General features: G+C 49.5%; 1 pseudogene; it reads right to left on the reverse strand.

Annotated features, from left to right (window-relative positions):
- Nucleotides 1-22,060: 22,060 nt before the first annotated feature.
- LOC125773597 (large subunit ribosomal RNA) overlaps nucleotides 22,061-23,641 on the reverse strand; it is a 6,588-nt pseudogene continuing 5,007 nt past the window's right edge.

Consider the following 23,641-nt stretch of genomic DNA (forward strand, 5'->3'; position numbering starts at 1 on the left):
GTAATTTCAAGGGCTACAAAAAATTGTTCTACGGCACCCCCCTCCGACGTCTAGTATTCGAGTTATTGGCCAAAAACCATCACTTGAGCGATTTTTCGTTCAGGGTACCCGACTCTAGTAAAAAAGTGAAATTTTTCTCGATTGACCAAGTGTTGCAAATGACCATCGGATTTCACTTTTTATGGTCTATAGTGAGTTCTGATCACGATTTGGTACTTTTTGAAAAAATTTTTTTGACGCACTTTTCAAAATTTTGCAAAACCAAAACTTTTTAGGCGGTTTTGTGTATGGAGGGTTACTAGTCTCGGGGTCACTGTTTGACCAAAAAACCACTATATATCATTCGAAAGGTAATTTCAAGGGCTACAAAAAATTGTTCTACGGCACCCCCCTCCGACGTCTAGTATTCGAGTTATTGACCAAAAACCGCAACTATAGCGGTTTTTCGTACAGGGTACCCGACTCTAGTAAAATGATGCGATTTTTACTAGTCTAGGAACTTTTTGGTCAAAAAATCAAGTATATGTCATTCGATAGATAATTTCAAGGGCTACCAAAAATTGTTCCACGACACCCCCCTGCGACGTCTAGTATTCGAGTTATTAGCCAAAAACCGCAACTTAAGCGGTTTTTCGTCCAGGGTACCCGACTCTAGTAAAATGATGCGATTTTTACTAGTCTAGGGAACTTTTTGGCCAAAAATCAAGTATATGTCATTCGATAGATAATTTCAAGGGCTACCAAAAATTGTTCCACGACACCCCCCTGCGACGTCTAGTATTCGAGTTATTAGCCAAAAACCGCAACTTAAGCGGTTTTTCGTCCAGGGTACCCGACTCTAGTAAAATGATGCGATTTTTACTAGTCTAGGGAACTTTTTGGCCAAAAATCAAGTATATGTCATTCGATAGATAATTTCAAGGGCTACCAAAAATTGTTCCACGACACCCCCCTGCGACGTCTAGTATTCGAGTTATTAGCCAAAAACCGCAATTATAGCGGTTTTTCGTCCAGGGTACCCGACTCTAGTAAAATGATGCGATTTTTACTAGTCTAGGAACTTTTTGGTCAAAAAATCAAGTATATGTCATTCGATAGATAATTTCAAGGGCTACCAAAAATTGTTCCACGACACCCCCCTGCGACGTCTAGTATTCGAGTTATTAGCCAAAAACCATTCATACTTGAGCATTTTGCTCATTTTGCCTGTACGGGTACCGGGGACTAGTAAAATCAGGCCAATTTTACTAGAGTAGGGGTCCTTTTTGGTCAAAAAAACAACTTTTGCTCGTTCGATAGGGAATCGATAGGGCAACAAAAAATCGTTCTACGACCCCCCCTTCCGATGTCTAGTATTCGAGTTATGGGCCAAAAACAGTTTATAGCTAATTTTTCACTCGATTTTTCACCAAGTATCGCACATTACTCCGGTTCTATACATTGGATCGTCAATCTTTAAGATTTTATGGGTAGTTCCAACTGTTTGCTACATTTCATCCATACATCACCAACCGATTCAATGTCTGTGCTAGAAGTTATTAGAGGAATAAAAAAATTTACCCTTGGCTTTGGACCGTACAATTTTACCCATTTTTGGCCCATATTTGCCCCATAGCTCCGCCGGTATCCAAGATATGGCCACACTTTCTTCTGGCCATGGGTAGATGGCACTTGTGGCTAGATTTCTTCCATGCACCACTAATCGCTACCATGTCTGTGGCCGGAGCTATTCACGAAAGCGCCTCGCGCACTTGGTCGGATTTTTGGTCCAACTTGCACCATTTTTGGCCCATATTTGCCCCATAGCTCCGCCGGTATCCAAGATATGGCCACACTTTGTTCTGGCCATGGGTAGATGGCACTTGTGGCTAGATTTCTTCCATGCACCACTAATCGCTGCCATGTCTCTGGCCGGAGCTATTCGACGAACAACCATCGCATTTACCTAGGTACTTTTTCGGATTTTTGGTCCAACTTGCACCATTTTTGGCCCATATTTGCCCCATAGCTCCGCCGGTATCCAAGATATGGCCACACTTTCTTCTGGCCATGGGTAGATGGCACTTGTGGCTAGATTTCTTCCATGCACCACTAATCGCTACCATGTCTGTGGCCGGAGCTATTCACGAAAGCGCCTCGCGCACTTGGTCGGATTTTTGGTCCACCTGGCACCATTGTTGGCCCGTATTTGCCCCATAGCTCCGCCGGTATCCAAGATATGGCCACACTTTGTTCTGGCCATGGGTAGATGGCACTTGTGGCTAGATTTCTTCCATGCACCACTAATCGCTACCATGTCTCTGGCCGGAGCTATTCGACGAACAACCATCGCATTTACCTAGGTACTTTTTCGGATTTTTGGTCCAACTTGCACCATTTTTGGCCCATATTTGCCCCATAGCTCCGCCGGTATCCAAGATATGGCCACACTTTCTTCTGGCCATGGGTAGATGGCACTTGTGGCTAGATTTCTTCCATGCACCACTAATCGCTACCATGTCTGTGGCCGGAGCTATTCACGAAAGCGCCTCGCGCACTTGGTCGGATTTTTGGTCCAACTTGCACCATTTTTGGCCCATATTTGCCCCATAGCTCCGCCGGTATCCAAGATATGGCCACACTTTCTTCTGGCCATGGGTAGATGGCACTTGTGGCTAGATTTCTTCCATGCACCACTAATCGCTACCATGTCTGTGGCCGGAGCTATTCGACGAACAACCATCGCATTTACCTAGGTACTTTTTCGGATTTTTGGTCCAACTTGCACCATTTTTGGCCCATATTTGCCCCATAGCTCCGCCGGTATCCAAGATATGGCCACACTTTGTTCTGGCCATGGGTAGATGGCACTTGTGGCTAGATTTCTTCCATGCACCACTAATCGCTGCCATGTCTCTGGCCGGAGCTATTCGACGAACAACCATCGCATTTACCTAGGTACTTTTTCGGATTTTTGGTCCAACTTGCACCATTTTTGGCCCATATTTGCCCCATAGCTCCGCCGGTATCCAAGATATGGCCACACTTTCTTCTGGCCATGGGTAGATGGCACTTGTGGCTAGATTTCTTCCATGCACCACTAATCGCTACCATGTCTGTGGCCGGAGCTATTCACGAAAGCGCCTCGCGCACTTGGTCGGATTTTTGGTCCACCTGGCACCATTGTTGGCCCGTATTTGCCCCATAGCTCCGCCGGTATCCAAGATATGGCCACACTTTGTTCTGGCCATGGGTAGATGGCACTTGTGGCTAGATTTCTTCCATGCACCACTAATCGCTACCATGTCTCTGGCCGGAGCTATTCGACGAACAACCATCGCATTTACCTAGGTACTTTTTCGGATTTTTGGTCCAACTTGCACCATTTTTGGCCCATATTTGCCCCATAGCTCCGCCGGTATCCAAGATATGGCCACACTTTGTTCTGGCCATGGGTAGATGGCACTTGTGGCTAGATTTCTTCCATGCACCACTAATCGCTACCATGTCTGTGGCCGGAGCTATTCACGAAAGCGCCTCGCGCACTTGGTCGGATTTTTGGTCCACCTGGCACCATTGTTGGCCCGTATTTGCCCCATAGCTCCGCCGGTATCCAAGATATGGCCACACTTTGTTCTGGCCATGGGTAGATGGCACTTGTGGCTAGATTTCTTCCATGCACCACTAATCGCTACCATGTCTCTGGCCGGAGCTATTCGACGAACAACCATCGCATTTACCTAGGTACTTTTTCGGATTTTTGGTCCAACTTGCACCATTTTTGGCCCATATTTGCCCCATAGCTCCGCCGGTATCCAAGATATGGCCACACTTTGTTCTGGCCATGGGTAGATGGCACTTGTGGCTAGATTTCTTCCATGCACCACTAATCGCTGCCATGTCTCTGGCCGGAGCTATTCGACGAACAACCATCGCATTTACCTAGGTACTTTTTCGGATTTTTGGTCCAACTTGCACCATTTTTGGCCCATATTTGCCCCATAGCTCCGCCGGTATCCAAGATATGGCCACACTTTCTTCTGGCCATGGGTAGATGGCACTTGTGGCTAGATTTCTTCCATGCACCACTAATCGCTACCATGTCTGTGGCCGGAGCTATTCACGAAAGCGCCTCGCGCACTTGGTCGGATTTTTGGTCCACCTGGCACCATTGTTGGCCCGTATTTGCCCCATAGCTCCGCCGGTATCCAAGATATGGCCACACTTTCTTCTGGCCATGGGTAGATGGCACTTGTGGCTAGATTTCTTCCATGCACCACTAATCGCTACCATGTCTCTGGCCGGAGCTATTCGACGAACAACCATCGCATTTACCTAGGTACTTTTTCGGATTTTTGGTCCAACTTGCACCATTTTTGGCCCATATTTGCCCCATAGCTCCGCCGGTATCCAAGATATGGCCACACTTTGTTCTGGCCATGGGTAGATGGCACTTGTGGCTAGATTTCTTCCATGCACCACTAATCGCTGCCATGTCTCTGGCCGGAGCTATTCGACGAACAACCATCGCATTTACCTAGGTACTTTTTCGGATTTTTGGTCCAACTTGCACCATTTTTGGCCCATATTTGCCCCATAGCTCCGCCGGTATCCAAGATATGGCCACACTTTCTTCTGGCCATGGGTAGATGGCACTTGTGGCTAGATTTCTTCCATGCACCACTAATCGCTACCATGTCTGTGGCCGGAGCTATTCACGAAAGCGCCTCGCGCACTTGGTCGGATTTTTGGTCCACCTGGCACCATTGTTGGCCCGTATTTGCCCCATAGCTCCGCCGGTATCCAAGATATGGCCACACTTTGTTCTGGCCATGGGTAGATGGCACTTGTGGCTAGATTTCTTCCATGCACCACTAATCGCTACCATGTCTCTGGCCGGAGCTATTCGACGAACAACCATCGCATTTACCTAGGTACTTTTTCGGATTTTTGGTCCAACTTGCACCATTTTTGGCCCATATTTGCCCCATAGCTCCGCCGGTATCCAAGATATGGCCACACTTTGTTCTGGCCATGGGTAGATGGCACTTGTGGCTAGATTTCTTCCATGCACCACTAATCGCTACCATGTCTGTGGCCGGAGCTATTCGACGAACAACCATCGCATTTACCTAGGTACTTTTTCGGATTTTTGGTCCAACTTGCACCATTTTTGGCCCATATTTGCCCCATAGCTCCGCCGGTATCCAAGATATGGCCACACTTTCTTCTGGCCATGGGTAGATGGCACTTGTGGCTAGATTTCTTCCATGCACCACTAATCGCTACCATGTCTGTGGCCGGAGCTATTCACGAAAGCGCCTCGCGCACTTGGTCGGATTTTTGGTCCACCTGGCACCATTGTTGGCCCGTATTTGCCCCATAGCTCCGCCGGTATCCAAGATATGGCCACACTTTGTTCTGGCCATGGGTAGATGGCACTTGTGGCTAGATTTCTTCCATGCACCACTAATCGCTACCATGTCTCTGGCCGGAGCTATTCGACGAACAACCATCGCATTTACCTAGGTACTTTTTCGGATTTTTGGTCCAACTTGCACCATTTTTGGCCCATATTTGCCCCATAGCTCCGCCGGTATCCAAGATATGGCCACACTTTGTTCTGGCCATGGGTAGATGGCACTTGTGGCTAGATTTCTTCCATGCACCACTAATCGCTGCCATGTCTCTGGCCGGAGCTATTCGACGAACAACCATCGCATTTACCTAGGTACTTTTTCGGATTTTTGGTCCAACTTGCACCATTTTTGGCCCATATTTGCCCCATAGCTCCGCCGGTATCCAAGATATGGCCACACTTTCTTCTGGCCATGGGTAGATGGCACTTGTGGCTAGATTTCTTCCATGCACCACTAATCGCTACCATGTCTGTGGCCGGAGCTATTCACGAAAGCGCCTCGCGCACTTGGTCGGATTTTTGGTCCAACTTGCACCATTTTTGGCCCATATTTGCCCCATAGCTCCGCCGGTATCCAAGATATGGCCACACTTTCTTCTGGCCATGGGTAGATGGCACTTGTGGCTAGATTTCTTCCATGCACCACTAATCGCTACCATGTCTGTGGCCGGAGCTATTCACGAAAGCGCCTCGCGCACTTGGTCGGATTTTTGGTCCAACTTGCACCATTTTTGGCCCATATTTGCCCCATAGCTCCGCCGGTATCCAAGATATGGCCACACTTTCTTCTGGCCATGGGTAGATGGCACTTGTGGCTAGATTTCTTCCATGCACCACTAATCGCTACCATGTCTGTGGCCGGAGCTATTCACGAAAGCGCCTCGCGCACTTGGTCGGATTTTTGGTCCAACTTGCACCATTTTTGGCCCATATTTGCCCCATAGCTCCGCCGGTATCCAAGATATGGCCACACTTTCTTCTGGCCATGGGTAGATGGCACTTGTGGCTAGATTTCTTCCATGCACCACTAATCGCTACCATGTCTGTGGCCGGAGCTATTCGACGAACAACCATCGCATTTACCTAGGTACTTTTTCGGATTTTTGGTCCAACTTGCACCATTTTTGGCCCATATTTGCCCCATAGCTCCGCCGGTATCCAAGATATGGCCACACTTTCTTCTGGCCATGGGTAGATGGCACTTGTGGCTAGATTTCTTCCATGCACCACTAATCGCTACCATGTCTGTGGCCGGAGCTATTCACGAAAGCGCCTCGCGCACTTGGTCGGATTTTTGGTCCAACTTGCACCATTTTTGGCCCATATTTGCCCCATAGCTCCGCCGGTATCCAAGATATGGCCACACTTTCTTCTGGCCATGGGTAGATGGCACTTGTGGCTAGATTTCTTCCATGCACCACTAATCGCTACCATGTCTGTGGCCGGAGCTATTCACGAAAGCGCCTCGCGCACTTGGTCGGATTTTTGGTCCAACTTGCACCATTTTTGGCCCATATTTGCCCCATAGCTCCGCCGGTATCCAAGATATGGCCACACTTTCTTCTGGCCATGGGTAGATGGCACTTTTGGCTAGATTTCTTCCATGCACCACTAATCGCTACCATGTCTGTGGCCGGAGCTATTCGACGAACAACCATCGCATTTACCTAGGTACTTTTTCGGATTTTTGGTCCAACTTGCACCATTTTTGGCCCATATTTGCCCCATAGCTCCGCCGGTATCCAAGATATGGCCACACTTTCTTCTGGCCATGGGTAGATGGCACTTTTGGCTAGATTTCTTCCATGCACCACTAATCGCTACCATGTCTGTGGCCGGAGCTATTCGACGAACAACCATCGCATTTACCTAGGTACTTTTTCGGATTTTTGGTCCAACTTGCACCATTTTTGGCCCATATTTGCCCCATAGCTCCGCCGGTATCCAAGATATGGCCACACTTTCTTCTGGCCATGGGTAGATGGCACTTGTGGCTAGATTTCTTCCATGCACCACTAATCGCTACCATGTCTGTGGCCGGAGCTATTCACGAAAGCGCCTCGCGCACTTGGTCGGATTTTTGGTCCAACTTGCACCATTTTTGGCCCATATTTGCCCCATAGCTCCGCCGGTATCCAAGATATGGCCACACTTTCTTCTGGCCATGGGTAGATGGCACTTTTGGCTAGATTTCTTCCATGCACCACTAATCGCTACCATGTCTGTGGCCGGAGCTATTCGACGAACAACCATCGCATTTACCTAGGTACTTTTTCGGATTTTTGGTCCAACTTGCACCATTTTTGGCCCATATTTGCCCCATAGCTCCGCCGGTATCCAAGATATGGCCACACTTTCTTCTGGCCATGGGTAGATGGCACTTGTGGCTAGATTTCTTCCATGCACCACTAATCGCTACCATGTCTGTGGCCGGAGCTATTCGACGAACAACCATCGCATTTACCTAGGTACTTTTTCGGATTTTTGGTCCAACTTGCACCATTTTTGGCCCATATTTGCCCCATAGCTCCGCCGGTATCCAAGATATGGCCACACTTTCTTCTGGCCATGGGTAGATGGCACTTGTGGCTAGATTTCTTCCATGCACCACTAATCGCTACCATGTCTGTGGCCGGAGCTATTCGACGAACAACCATCGCATTTACCTAGGTACTTTTTCGGATTTTTGGTCCAACTTGCACCATTTTTGGCCCATATTTGCCCCATAGCTCCGCCGGTATCCAAGATATGGCCACACTTTCTTCTGGCCATGGGTAGATGGCACTTGTGGCTAGATTTCTTCCATGCACCACTAATCGCTACCATGTCTGTGGCCGGAGCTATTCGACGAACAACCATCGCATTTACCTAGGTACTTTTTCGGATTTTTGGTCCAACTTGCACCATTTTTGGCCCATATTTGCCCCATAGCTCCGCCGGTATCCAAGATATGGCCACACTTTCTTCTGGCCATGGGTAGATGGCACTTGTGGCTAGATTTCTTCCATGCACCACTAATCGCTACCATGTCTGTGGCCGGAGCTATTCACGAAAGCGCCTCGCGCACTTGGTCGGATTTTTGGTCCAACTTGCACCATTTTTGGCCCATATTTGCCCCATAGCTCCGCCGGTATCCAAGATATGGCCACACTTTCTTCTGGCCATGGGTAGATGGCACTTGTGGCTAGATTTCTTCCATGCACCACTAATCGCTACCATGTCTGTGGCCGGAGCTATTCGACGAACAACCATCGCATTTACCTAGGTACTTTTTCGGATTTTTGGTCCAACTTGCACCATTTTTGGCCCATATTTGCCCCATAGCTCCGCCGGTATCCAAGATATGGCCACACTTTCTTCTGGCCATGGGTAGATGGCACTTGTGGCTAGATTTCTTCCATGCACCACTAATCGCTACCATGTCTGTGGCCGGAGCTATTCACGAAAGCGCCTCGCGCACTTGGTCGGATTTTTGGTCCAACTTGCACCATTTTTGGCCCATATTTGCCCCATAGCTCCGCCGGTATCCAAGATATGGCCACACTTTCTTCTGGCCATGGGTAGATGGCACTTGTGGCTAGATTTCTTCCATGCACCACTAATCGCTACCATGTCTGTGGCCGGAGCTATTCACGAAAGCGCCTCGCGCACTTGGTCGGATTTTTGGTCCAACTTGCACCATTTTTGGCCCATATTTGCCCCATAGCTCCGCCGGTATCCAAGATATGGCCACACTTTCTTCTGGCCATGGGTAGATGGCACTTGTGGCTAGATTTCTTCCATGCACCACTAATCGCTACCATGTCTGTGGCCGGAGCTATTCGACGAACAACCATCGCATTTACCTAGGTACTTTTTCGGATTTTTGGTCCAACTTGCACCATTTTTGGCCCGTATTTGCCCCATAGCTCCGCCGGTATCCAAGATATGGCCACACTTTCTTCTGGCCATGGGTAGATGGCACTTGTGGCTAGATTTCTTCCATGCACCACTAATCGCTACCATGTCTGTGGCCGGAGCTATTCGACGAACAACCATCGCATTTACCTAGGTACTTTTTCGGATTTTTGGTCCAACTTGCACCATTTTTGGCCCGTATTTGCCCCATAGCTCCGCCGGTATCCAAGATATGGCCACACTTTCTTCTGGCCATGGGTAGATGGCACTTGTGGCTAGATTTCTTCCATGCACCACTAATCGCTACCATGTCTGTGGCCGGAGCTATTCACGAAAGCGCTTCGCGCACTTGGTCGGATTTTTGGTCCAACTTGCACCATTTTTGGCCCATATTTGCCCCATAGCTCCGCCGGTATCCAAGATATGGCCACACTTTCTTCTGGCCATGGCTAGATGGCACTTGTGGCTAGATTTCTTCCATGCACCACTAATCGCTACCATGTCTGTGGCCGGAGCTATTCGACGAACAACCATCGCATTTACCTAGGTACTTTTTCGGATTTTTGGTCCAACTTGCACCATTTTTGGCCCGTATTTGCCCCATAGCTCCGCCGGTATCCAAGATATGGCCACACTTTCTTCTGGCCATGGGTAGATGGCACTTGTGGCTAGATTTCTTCCATGCACCACTAATCGCTACCATGTCTGTGGCCGGAGCTATTCACGAAAGCGCTTCGCGCACTTGGTCGGATTTTTGGTCCAACTTGCACCATTTTTGGCCCATATTTGCCCCATAGCTCCGCCGGTATCCAAGATATGGCCACACTTTCTTCTGGCCATGGCTAGATGGCACTTGTGGCTAGATTTCTTCCATGCACCACTAATCGCTACCATGTCTGTGGCCGGAGCTATTCACGAAAGCGCCTCGCGCACTTGGTCGGATTTTTGGTCCAACTTCACCATTTTTGGCCCATATTTGCCCCATAGCTCCGCCGGTATCCAAGATATGGCCACACTTTCTTCTGGCCATGGGTAGATGGCACTTGTGGCTAGATTTCGTCCATGCACCACTAATCGCTACCATGTCTGTGGCCGGAGCTATTCGACGAACAACCATCGCATTTACCTAGGTACTTTTTCGGATTTTTGGTCCAACTTGCACCATTTTTGGCCCATATTTGCCCCATAGCTCCGCCGGTATCCAAGATATGGCCACACTTTCTTCTGGCCATGGGTAGATGGCACTTGTGGCTAGATTTCTTCCATGCACCACTAATCGCTACCATGTCTGTGGCCGGAGCTATTCACGAAAGCGCCTTGCGCACTTGGTCGGATTTTTGGTCCACCTGGCACCATTTTTGGCCCATATTTGCCCCATAGCTCCGCCGGTATCCAAGATAGCGCCACACTTTCTTCTGGCCATGGGTAGATGGCACTTGTGGCTAGATTTCTTCCATGCACCACTAATCGCTACCATGTCTGTGGCCGGAGCTATTCACGAAAGCGCCTCGCGCACTTGGTCGGATTTTTGGTCCAACTTGCACCATTTTTGGCCCATATTTGCCCCATAGCTCCGCCGGTATCCAAGATATGGCCACACTTTCTTCTGGCCATGGGTAGATGGCACTTGTGGCTAGATTTCTTCCATGCACCACTAATCGCTACCATGTCTGTGGCCGGAGCTATTCACGAAAGCGCCTCGCGCACTTGGTCGGATTTTTGGTCCAACTTGCACCATTTTTGGCCCATATTTGCCCCATAGCTCCGCCGGTATCCAAGATATGGCCACACTTTCTTCTGGCCATGGGTAGATGGCACTTGTGGCTAGATTTCTTCCATGCACCACTAATCGCTACCATGTCTGTGGCCGGAGCTATTCACGAAAGCGCCTTGCGCACTTGGTCGGATTTTTGGTCCACCTGGCAACATTTTTGGCCCATATTTGCCCCATAGCTCCGCCGGTATCCAAGATAGCGCCACACTTTCTTCTGGCCATGGGTAGATGGCACTTGTGGCTAGATTTCTTCCATGCACCACTAATCGCTACCATGTCTGTGGCCGGAGCTATTCGACGAACAACCATCGCATTTACCTAGGTACTTTTTCGGATTTTTGGTCCAACTTGCACCATTTTTGGCCCATATTTGCCCCATAGCTCCGCCGGTATCCAAGATATGGCCACACTTTCTTCTGGCCATGGCTAGATGGCACTTGTGGCTAGATTTCTTCCATGCACCACTAATCGCTACCATGTCTGTGGCCGGAGCTATTCACGAAAGCGCCTTGCGCACTTGGTCGGATTTTTGGTCCAACTTGCACCATTTTTGGCCCATATTTGCCCCATAGCTCCGCCGGTATCCAAGATATGGCCACACTTTCTTCTGGCCATGGGTAGATGGCACTTGTGGCTAGATTTCTTCCATGCACCACTAATCGCTACCATGTCTGTGGCCGGAGCTATTCGACGAACAACCATCGCATTTACCTAGGTACTTTTTCGGATTTTTGGTCCAACTTGCACCATTTTTGGCCCATATTTGCCCCATAGCTCCGCCGGTATCCAAGATATGGCCACACTTTCTTCTGGCCATGGCTAGATGGCACTTGTGGCTAGATTTCTTCCATGCACCACTAATCGCTACCATGTCTGTGGCCGGAGCTATTCACGAAAGCGCCTCGCGCACTTGGTCGGATTTTTGGTCCAACTTCACCATTTTTGGCCCATATTTGCCCCATAGCTCCGCCGGTATCCAAGATAGCGCCACACTTTCTTCTGGCCATGGGTAGATGGCACTTGTGGCTAGATTTCTTCCATGCACCACTAATCGCTACCATGTCTGTGGCCGGAGCTATTCGACGAACAACCATCGCATTTACCTAGGTACTTTTTCGGATTTTTGGTCCAACTTGCACCATTTTTGGCCCATATTTGCCCCATAGCTCCGCCGGTATCCAAGATATGGCCACACTTTCTTCTGGCCATGGCTAGATGGCACTTGTGGCTAGATTTCTTCCATGCACCACTAATCGCTACCATGTCTGTGGCCGGAGCTATTCACGAAAACGCCTCGCGCACTTGGTCGGATTTTTGGTCCAACTTCACCATTTTTGGCCCATATTTGCCCCATAGCTCCGCCGGTATCCAAGATAGCGCCACACTTTCTTCTGGCCATGGGTAGATGGCACTTGTGGCTAGATTTCTTCCATGCACCACTAATCGCTACCATGTCTGTGGCCGGAGCTATTCACGAAAGCGTCTCGCGCACTTGGTCGGATTTTTGGTCCAACTTGCACCATTTTTGGCCCATATTTGCCCCATAGCTCCGCCGGTATCCAAGATATGGCCACACTTTCTTCTGGCCATGGGTAGATGGCACTTGTGGCTAGATTTCTTCCATGCACCACTAATCGCTACCATGTCTGTGGCCGGAGCTATTCGACGAACAACCATCGCATTTACCTAGGTACTTTTTCGGATTTTTGGTCCAACTTGCACCATTTTTGGCCCATATTTGCCCCATAGCTCCGCCGGTATCCAAGATATGGCCACACTTTCTTCTGGCCATGGCTAGATGGCACTTGTGGCTAGATTTCTTCCATGCACCACTAATCGCTACCATGTCTGTGGCCGGAGCTATTCACGAAAGCGCCTCGCGCACTTGGTCGGATTTTTGGTCCAACTTCACCATTTTTGGCCCATATTTGCCCCATAGCTCCGCCGGTATCCAAGATAGCGCCACACTTTCTTCTGGCCATGGGTAGATGGCACTTGTGGCTAGATTTCTTCCATGCACCACTAATCGCTACCATGTCTGTGGCCGGAGCTATTCGACGAACAACCATCGCATTTACCTAGGTACTTTTTCGGATTTTTGGTCCAACTTGCACCATTTTTGGCCCATATTTGCCCCATAGCTCCGCCGGTATCCAAGATATGGCCACACTTTCTTCTGGCCATGGCTAGATGGCACTTGTGGCTAGATTTCTTCCATGCACCACTAATCGCTACCATGTCTGTGGCCGGAGCTATTCACGAAAACGCCTCGCGCACTTGGTCGGATTTTTGGTCCAACTTCACCATTTTTGGCCCATATTTGCCCCATAGCTCCGCCGGTATCCAAGATAGCGCCACACTTTCTTCTGGCCATGGGTAGATGGCACTTGTGGCTAGATTTCTTCCATGCACCACTAATCGCTACCATGTCTGTGGCCGGAGCTATTCACGAAAGCGTCTCGCGCACTTGGTCGGATTTTTTGTCCAACTTGCACCATTTTTGGCCCATATTTGCCCCATAGCTCCGCCGGTATCCAAGATATGGCCACACTTTCTTCTGGCCATGGGTAGATGGCACTTGTGGCTAGATTTCTTCCATGCACCACTAATCGCTACCATGTCTGTGGCCGGAGCTATTCGACGAACAACCATCGCATTTACCTAGGTACTTTTTCGGATTTTTGGTCCAACTTGCACCATTTTTGGCCCATATTTGCCCCATAGCTCCGCCGGTATCCAAGATATGGCCACACTTTCTTCTGGCCATGGCTAGATGGCACTTGTGGCTAGATTTCTTCCATGCACCACTAATCGCTACCATGTCTGTGGCCGGAGCTATTCACGAAAGCGCCTCGCGCACTTGGTCGGATTTTTGGTCCAACTTCACCATTTTTGGCCCATATTTGCCCCATAGCTCCGCCGGTATCCAAGATAGCGCCACACTTTCTTCTGGCCATGGGTAGATGGCACTTGTGGCTAGATTTCTTCCATGCACCACTAATCGCTACCATGTCTGTGGCCGGAGCTATTCGACGAACAACCATCGCATTTACCTAGGTACTTTTTCGGATTTTTGGTCCAACTTGCACCATTTTTGGCCCATATTTGCCCCATAGCTCCGCCGGTATCCAAGATATGGCCACACTTTCTTCTGGCCATGGCTAGATGGCACTTGTGGCTAGATTTCTTCCATGCACCACTAATCGCTACCATGTCTGTGGCCGGAGCTATTCACGAAAACGCCTCGCGCACTTGGTCGGATTTTTGGTCCAACTTCACCATTTTTGGCCCATATTTGCCCCATAGCTCCGCCGGTATCCAAGATAGCGCCACACTTTCTTCTGGCCATGGGTAGATGGCACTTGTGGCTAGATTTCTTCCATGCACCACTAATCGCTACCATGTCTGTGGCCGGAGCTATTCACGAAAGCGCCTCGCGCACTTGGTCGGATTTTTGGTCCAACTTGCACCATTTTTGGCCCATATTTGCCCCATAGCTCCGCCGGTATCCAAGATATGGCCACACTTTCTTCTGGCCATGGGTAGATGGCACTTGTGGCTAGATTTCTTCCATGCACCACTAATCGCTACCATGTCTGTGGCCGGAGCTATTCGACGAACAACCATCGCATTTACCTAGGTACTTTTTCGGATTTTTGGTCCAACTTGCACCATTTTTGGCCCATATTTGCCCCATAGCTCCGCCGGTATCCAAGATATGGCCACACTTTCTTCTGGCCATGGCTAGATGGCACTTGTGGCTAGATTTCTTCCATGCACCACTAATCGCTACCATGTCTGTGGCCGGAGCTATTCACGAAAGCGCCTCGCGCACTTGGTCGGATTTTTGGTCCAACTTCACCATTTTTGGCCCATATTTGCCCCATAGCTCCGCCGGTATCCAAGATAGCGCCACACTTTCTTCTGGCCATGGGTAGATGGCACTTGTGGCTAGATTTCTTCCATGCACCACTAATCGCTACCATGTCTGTGGCCGGAGCTATTCGACGAACAACCATCGCATTTACCTAGGTACTTTTTCGGATTTTTGGTCCAACTTGCACCATTTTTGGCCCATATTTGCCCCATAGCTCCGCCGGTATCCAAGATAAGGCCACACTTTCTTCTGGCCATGGCTAGATGGCACTTGTGGCTAGATTTCTTCCATGCACCACTAATCGCTACCATGTCTGTGGCCGGAGCTATTCACGAAAGCGCCTCGCGCACTTGGTCGGATTTTTGGTCCAACTTCACCATTTTTGGCCCATATTTGCCCCATAGCTCCGCCGGTATCCAAGATAGCGCCACACTTTCTTCTGGCCATGGGTAGATGGCACTTGTGGCTAGATTTCTTCCATGCACCACTAATCGCTACCATGTCTGTGGCCGGAGCTATTCGACGAACAACCATCGCATTTACCTAGGTACTTTTTCGGATTTTTGGTCCAACTTGCACCATTTTTGGCCCATATTTGCCCCATAGCTCCGCCGGTATCCAAGATATGGCCACACTTTCTTCTGGCCATGGCTAGATGGCACTTGTGGCTAGATTTCTTCCATGCACCACTAATCGCTACCATGTCTGTGGCCGGAGCTATTCACGAAAGCGCCTCGCGCACTTGGTCGGATTTTTGGTCCAACTTCACCATTTTTGGCCCATATTTGCCCCATAGCTCCGCCGGTATCCAAGATAGCGCCACACTGTCTTCTGGCCATGGGTAGATGGCACTTGTGGCTAGATTTCTTCCATGCACCACTAATCGCTACCATGTCTGTGGCCGGAGCTATTCGACGAACAACCATCGCATTTACCTAGGTACTTTTTCGGATTTTTGGTCCAACTTGCACCATTTTTGGCCCATATTTGCCCCATAGCTCCGCCGGTATCCAAGATATGGCCACACTTTCTTCTGGCCATGGCTAGATGGCACTTGTGGCTAGATTTCTTCCATGCACCACTAATCGCTACCATGTCTGTGGCCGGAGCTATTCACGAAAACGCCTCGCGCACTTGGTCGGATTTTTGGTCCAACTTCACCATTTTTGGCCCATATTTGCCCCATAGCTCCGCCGGTATCCAAGATAGCGCCACACTTTCTTCTGGCCATGGGTAGATGGCACTTGTGGCTAGATTTCTTCCATGCACCACTAATCGCTACCATGTCTGTGGCCGGAGCTATTCACGAAAGCGTCTCGCGCACTTGGTCGGATTTTTGGTCCAACTTGCACCATTTTTGGCCCATATTTGCCCCATAGCTCCGCCGGTATCCAAGATATGGCCACACTTTCTTCTGGCCATGGGTAGATGGCACTTGTGGCTAGATTTCTTCCATGCACCACTAATCGCTACCATGTCTGTGGCCGGAGCTATTCGACGAACAACCATCGCATTTACCTAGGTACTTTTTCGGATTTTTGGTCCAACTTGCACCATTTTTGGCCCATATTTGCCCCATAGCTCCGCCGGTATCCAAGATATGGCCACACTTTCTTCTGGCCATGGCTAGATGGCACTTGTGGCTAGATTTCTTCCATGCACCACTAATCGCTACCATGTCTGTGGCCGGAGCTATTCACGAAAGCGCCTCGCGCACTTGGTCGGATTTTTGGTCCAACTTCACCATTTTTGGCCCATATTTGCCCCATAGCTCCGCCGGTATCCAAGATAGCGCCACACTTTCTTCTGGCCATGGGTAGATGGCACTTGTGGCTAGATTTCTTCCATGCACCACTAATCGCTACCATGTCTGTGGCCGGAGCTATTCGACGAACAACCATCGCATTTACCTAGGTACTTTTTCGGATTTTTGGTCCAACTTGCACCATTTTTGGCCCATATTTGCCCCATAGCTCCGCCGGTATCCAAGATATGGCCACACTTTCTTCTGGCCATGGCTAGATGGCACTTGTGGCTAGATTTCTTCCATGCACCACTAATCGCTACCATGTCTGTGGCCGGAGCTATTCACGAAAACGCCTCGCGCACTTGGTCGGATTTTTGGTCCAACTTCACCATTTTTGGCCCATATTTGCCCCATAGCTCCGCCGGTATCCAAGATAGCGCCACACTTTCTTCTGGCCATGGGTAGATGGCACTTGTGGCTAGATTTCTTCCATGCACCACTAATCGCTACCATGTCTGTGGCCGGAGCTATTCACGAAAGCGTCTCGCGCACTTGGTCGGATTTTTGGTCCAACTTGCACCATTTTTGGCCCATATTTGCCCCATAGCTCCGCCGGTATCCAAGATATGGCCACACTTTCTTCTGGCCATGGGTAGATGGCACTTGTGGCTAGATTTCTTCCATGCACCACTAATCGCTACCATGTCTGTGGCCGGAGCTATTCGACGAACAACCATCGCATTTACCTAGGTACTTTTTCGGATTTTTGGTCCAACTTGCACCATTTTTGGCCCATATTTGCCCCATAGCTCCGCCGGTATCCAAGATATGGCCACACTTTCTTCTGGCCATGGCTAGATGGCACTTGTGGCTAGATTTCTTCCATGCACCACTAATCGCTACCATGTCTGTGGCCGGAGCTATTCACGAAAGCGCCTCGCGCACTTGGTCGGATTTTTGGTCCAACTTCACCATTTTTGGCCCATATTTGCCCCATAGCTCCGCCGGTATCCAAGATAGCGCCACACTTTCTTCTGGCCATGGGTAGATGGCACTTGTGGCTAGATTTCTTCCATGCACCACTAATCGCTACCATGTCTGTGGCCGGAGCTATTCGACGAACAACCATCGCATTTACCTAGGTACTTTTTCGGATTTTTGGTCCAACTTGCACCATTTTTGGCCCATATTTGCCCCATAGCTCCGCCGGTATCCAAGATAAGGCCACACTTTCTTCTGGCCATGGCTAGATGGCACTTGTGGCTAGATTTCTTCCATGCACCACTAATCGCTACCATGTCTGTGGCCGGAGCTATTCACGAAAGCGCCTCGCGCACTTGGTCGGATTTTTGGTCCAACTTCACCATTTTTGGCCCATATTTGCCCCATAGCTCCGCCGGTATCCAAGATAGCGCCACACTTTCTTCTGGCCATGGGTAGATGGCACTTGTGGCTAGATTTCTTCCATGCACCACTAATCGCTACCATGTCTGTGGCCGGAGCTATTCGACGAACAACCATCGCATTTACCTAGGTACTTTTTCGGATTTTTGGTCCAACTTGCACCATTTTTGGCCCATATTTGCCCCATAGCTCCGCCGGTATCCAAGATATGGCCACACTTTCTTCTGGCCATGGGTAGATGGCACTTGTGGCTAGATTTCTTCCATGCACCACTAATCGCTACCATGTCTGTGGCCGGAGCTATTCACGAAAACGCCTCGCGCACTTGGTCGGATTTTTGGTCCAACTTCACCATTTTTGGCCCATATTTGCCCCATAGCTCCGCCGGTATCCAAGATAGCGCCACACTTTCTTCTGGCCATGGCTAGATGGCACTTGTGGCTAGATTTCTTCCATGCACCACTAATCGCTACCATGTCTGTGGCCGGAGCTATTCGACGAACAACCATCGCATTCACCTTCTTCGGTGCACTTCTTCGGGAATTTGGTGCAACCAAGTTTTCACTATAACTTGGTCATTTTCCGTCCATCGGACATGCGGTTTTGGGTGTCGATACTTGACACCGCGCGCTACAATATGTTCCTCCACGACCATGTGGTCCGATGCTTCCAACAGGAGCTATTCGAGGAGTACCGATTTTTCACCATTAAAAATGCTCAATTTTGCACCAACTTTTGCCTATAACTCAGGCTGTATCGATCGGATCTTCAATCTTGAAAAAGTTTTGGATAGGTGGCACCAAATGCTACATTTCGTTCTTCCACGTCAACTTTGTCCCATGTCTAGCAAAAAAGTTATTCGCGAACCAAGTCCAGAACCCATGCAATGGCTGCCCTCATTGCATACATCACGGCGGTTAACTCTCGTTACTCTATACCGTGGACTTGGTACTTTTTCAGGCATTCGTTGCTACTTCTCGGTTCATGATATTCGTTTACGGTCTTCACTAGGGCATTTGGTACTGGGCTTCCCACTTTCTACTGATCGATCCATACTCACTTGCGTGCACCTAGCCTAGGAAGGTTTCCTATGGCTTCCCATCTTTCTACTGATCGATCCATACTCACTTGCGTGCACCTAGCCTAGGAAGGTTTCCTATGGCTTCCCATCTTTCTACTGATCGATCCATACTCACTTGCGTGCACCTAGCCTAGGAAGGTTTCCTATGGCTTCCCATCTTTCTACTGATCGATCCATACTCACTTGCGTGCACCTAGCCTAGGAAGGTTTCCTTGGGCTTCCCATCTTTCTACTGATCGATCCATACTCACTTGCGTGCACCTAGCCTAGGAAGGTTTCCTATGGCTTCCCATCTTTCTACTGATCGATCCATACTCACTTGCGTGCACCTAGCCTAGGAAGGTTTCCCTTTGGTACCGACTTCCATCTACGCACTCGATATAACCTAGGTACTTGGTACCGATGATGGTTAACACTCAAGCATTTCTTGCATCCTGCGTGCAAGGTACCAATTTTCACTTCTTAGGTACGTTTATGGGACCGCATTTATCCAATATCGCTCCGATGGCCTTTCGCATTATTTCATCCGATAGCCCTTGCCAAAAGCTACCAAAAGTTCCTTCACGGCCATGTGCTCCGACGCTTAGTTTAGGAAATATTCGAAAAAATTCATCTTAGGAAAAATTTTCTTATTGGAAAATCACCTTAAATCGATGGCCATTTTTTGGGCAAAAACTTTAACGTCTTCCCGACTTTGCGGGAATTGCGAATTTTAGGCACCCAGAGAAAATCTTTTACTTTAAGGGGGCGGCCGCGAAGTTGCCCAAAGTCTCGGACACAAAAATTCTCAAGTTCCCCACTCTAGTAAATCGCCCTATGAGTATCTCCTGGCCCGCGAGCTCTGCGAGCGGGCCAGCTTCGGCGATTTTTGCCTTTTCGCCTAGGCGGTTCTTCTACGAAATTGGTCCACAGCTTTTGCTCAGAAAGCTAGCATTTGTTGCAACAGTTAGGTACTTGGTACCACATTTTGGTATCCATTTGGGCATTTGTGGCAACTACTCGGTACTTTGGCCCACATTTCGCTCTACTCGGGCTTCTATGGTGGTACTTGTCGGTACTTCTGGCCAACTTAGGCCAATTGGGTGCAACTTGTGGGTACTCTGTGGGTACTTTAGGGCGTATTGTGTCTTTCGGGTGAACCTTCGCTATACTTCATGGGTACTGATGGCCAACTTAGGAACATTCAGTGCAACCTTTGGGCCTAAGGAAATTTGTCCAACTCTTTGGACTTAGAAAATTTTCTGGACTTAGAAAATTTTCTGGACTTGTAAAAATTTTCAAATGTTCAATTTGGCCCACATTTCGCTCTACTCGGGCCTCTATGGTGCTACTTGGCGGTACTTTTGGCCAACTTAGGCCAATTGGGTGCTCTTTGTGGGTACTCTATCGGTACTTTTGGCCAACTTAGGCCAATGGGGTGCTATATGTGGGTGCTCTATCGGTACTTTTGGCCATGTTAGGCCCATTCGGTGCTATTTGTGGGTACTCTATCGGTACTTTTGGCCATGTTAGGCCCATTCGGTGCTATTTGTGGGTACTCTATCGGTACTTTTGGCCAACTTAGGCCAACTCAGTGCTACTTGTGGGTACTCTATCGGTACTTTTGGCCATGTTAGGCCCACTCGGTGCTATTTGTGGGTACTCTATCGGTACTTTTGGCCAACTTAGGCCAATTGGGTGCTATTTGTGGGTACTCTATCGGTACTTTTGGCCAACATAGGCCAATTGGGTGCTACTTGTGGGTGCTCTATCGGTACTTTTGGCCAACTTAGGCCAACTGGGTGCTATTTGTGGGTACTCTATCGGTACTTTTGGCCAACTTAGGCCAACTCAGTGCTTCTTGTGGGTGCTCTATCGGTACTTTTGGCCAACTTAGGCCAACTGGGTGCTATTTGTGGGTACTCTATCGGTACTTTTGGCCAACTTAGGCCAACTCAGTGCTTCTTGTGGGTACTCTATCGGTACTTTTGGCCAACTTAGGCCCATTCGGTGCTATTTGTGGGTACTCTATCGGTACTTTTGGCCAACTTAGGCCAACTCAGTGCTACTTGTGGGTACTCTATCGGTACTTTTGGCCAACTTAGGCCAATTGGGTGCTCTTTGTGGGTGCTCTATCGGTACTTTGGGACATATTATGTCCTTCGGGTGAACCTTCTCGATACCTCATGGGTACTTGTGGCCAACTTAGGAAAATTCAGTGCAACCTATGGGCCTTTGGAAATTGTTCCAACACTTTGGACTTAGAAAATTTTCTGGACTTAGAAAATTTTTTGGACTTAGAAAAATTTTCAACTTCTGTATCTTCTTCATCATGTTCCATTTTGTGGGACTTAGAAAATTTTCTGGACTTAGAAAATTTTTTGGACTTAGGAAATTTTTCAACACTTGTAAAATTTTTGTTCCTTCTTTGAAGAAGAATACTTTCCACTATTAGCTTCTTTCTCTTTTTCTTCTTAGTTGTCTTCTTATTTTCGGTCCGAGAGCGCCGACACTTGTAAAATTATCTAAGTCCGAAGACTTTTGGAATGAACCAAAAGTCAACGAACACAATACATCAACCCTATCAACATCAAGTGGCAACCCGAAGGAAGCGCAGCGGCCAGCCCATGTACAACGCGAAGTTGTAGCATGCAACCGACCAACCGCTAACCTCCAACGGCACTCAATGTATTCGTTACACATGGGCGCACCTGCACCACACTGTCGTGACCATCCAACGAGCCGTCGGTTCGGTCGTGTGTTACAAGCACCCCATCACATAGGCATAGAGTCACCACACAGTGTTCTTCAACACTCTCGTCACATGGTGCAAGTCACGGTACGCACCACCAATGTGCACTGGTTGGCCAATTCCAGCACACACGGGGCGCGCACGCGCAAGCACTAACCACCAAGCATGGGTCGCCTGAGAGGATCGATGCGAACGCATCTCTACAACTTGAAGCTCCCAGCCTGTAGTCCCGTCGTTTGCGGGCGGTCGTAGGTGTCGAAACTAGTGATATCCACAGTCGGCAAGCTCGTCCACCGGTGTTCCCAACATGTATGGTACTAACACGTGCAGCGCGAACCCGCCCTTTGCGGCCTAGTAGTAAGCGGGGATGAGACGCCAGTGTGCCAATGGACAGCACGGACGGTTCTCGGAGGGTTGTTAGGCCCGCTAGCTTACGACCACCTAATGGGTATAAGAAGCGCTATCAGCTCGGATTGGATACGACCTTAGAGGCGTTCAGGCATAATCCAGCGGACGTAGCGTCATACCATAGTCCGTTCGAACTAGTATTGAGCCAGTGGTCCGTACCTGTGGTTCCTCTCGTACTGCACAGGAATTCCGTTAAGATAGCGACAAACAATGCACACCAGTAGGGTAAAACTAACCTGTCTCACGACGGTCTAAACCCAGCTCACGTTCCCTTGAAAGGGTGAACAATCCTACGCTTGGTAAATTTTGCTTTACAATGATAGGAAGAGCCGACATCGAAGGATCAAAAAGCCACGTCGCTATGAACGCTTGGCGGCCACAAGCCAGTTATCCCTGTCGAAGCCGGGCAAGCAGCCGGGCGACCCGTCATCAAATCGTCCGCTGCTCATGCTGGGAGCAGTCGCCAAGGGGTTCGAGCGGGTGATCCTGGATCGACTGAACGACCTCTTGGAGAACAGCGATGCTCCGCGACTGTCGCCAAGGCAGTACGGGTTCCGGCGCGGCCGTTCCACGATACAGGCCATCGAACGTGTGATCGAGAGTGGGCAGCACGCGAGGACGTTCCATCGCACCAACCAGCGGGATCCTCGATGTCTGGTGGTGGCAGCACTGGATGTCAGGAATGCCTTCAACTCCGCCAGTTGGGAGGCGATCGCGGCTGCCCTGCAGAAGCTGCAAGTTCCGGTAGCCCTCCAGAGAATGTTGCGCAGCTACTTCTCTGAGAGGAGGCTGGTGTATGAAACCAGCGAGGGACCAGTGCGGCGAACGGTCACGGCGGGCGTTCCACAGGGCTCAATCCTGGGCCCGACTCTGTGGAACGCCATGTACGACGGCGTGCTTCGGCTGGCGCTACCTGAGGGCGCTGAGGTGATCGGTTTTGCTGACGACGTCGTGGTGCTGGCGAGCGGGACGACACCGGAGGCGGCAACGCGGTTAGCTGAAACGGCGATTGGAATGATCAGCTCGTGGATGGCGCAACACCACCTGGAGCTTGCTCCGGCCAAGACCGAGCTGGTCATTGTTTCCACAATGCGGAGAGAACGCACCCGCGTTCCAGTGACGATCGACGGAGTGGAGAAGATGCCGACCCGCACGCTCAAGTACCTCGGGGTCATTCTTGAGGATCACTTGTCGTGGAGGCCACACGTTGAGCAGGCCACGTCGAAGGCGCTCCGTGTGGCGCAGGCCATCTCCAGGCTGCTTCGTAACCATGGCGGTCCTAAGTGTGCGAAGCGACGGTTGCTGTCATCGGTAGTGGACTCTA

Source organism: Anopheles funestus (assembly GCF_943734845.2).
Source record: "Anopheles funestus chromosome X unlocalized genomic scaffold, idAnoFuneDA-416_04 X_unloc_41, whole genome shotgun sequence".
Lineage (NCBI taxonomy): Eukaryota > Metazoa > Arthropoda > Insecta > Diptera > Culicidae > Anopheles > Anopheles funestus.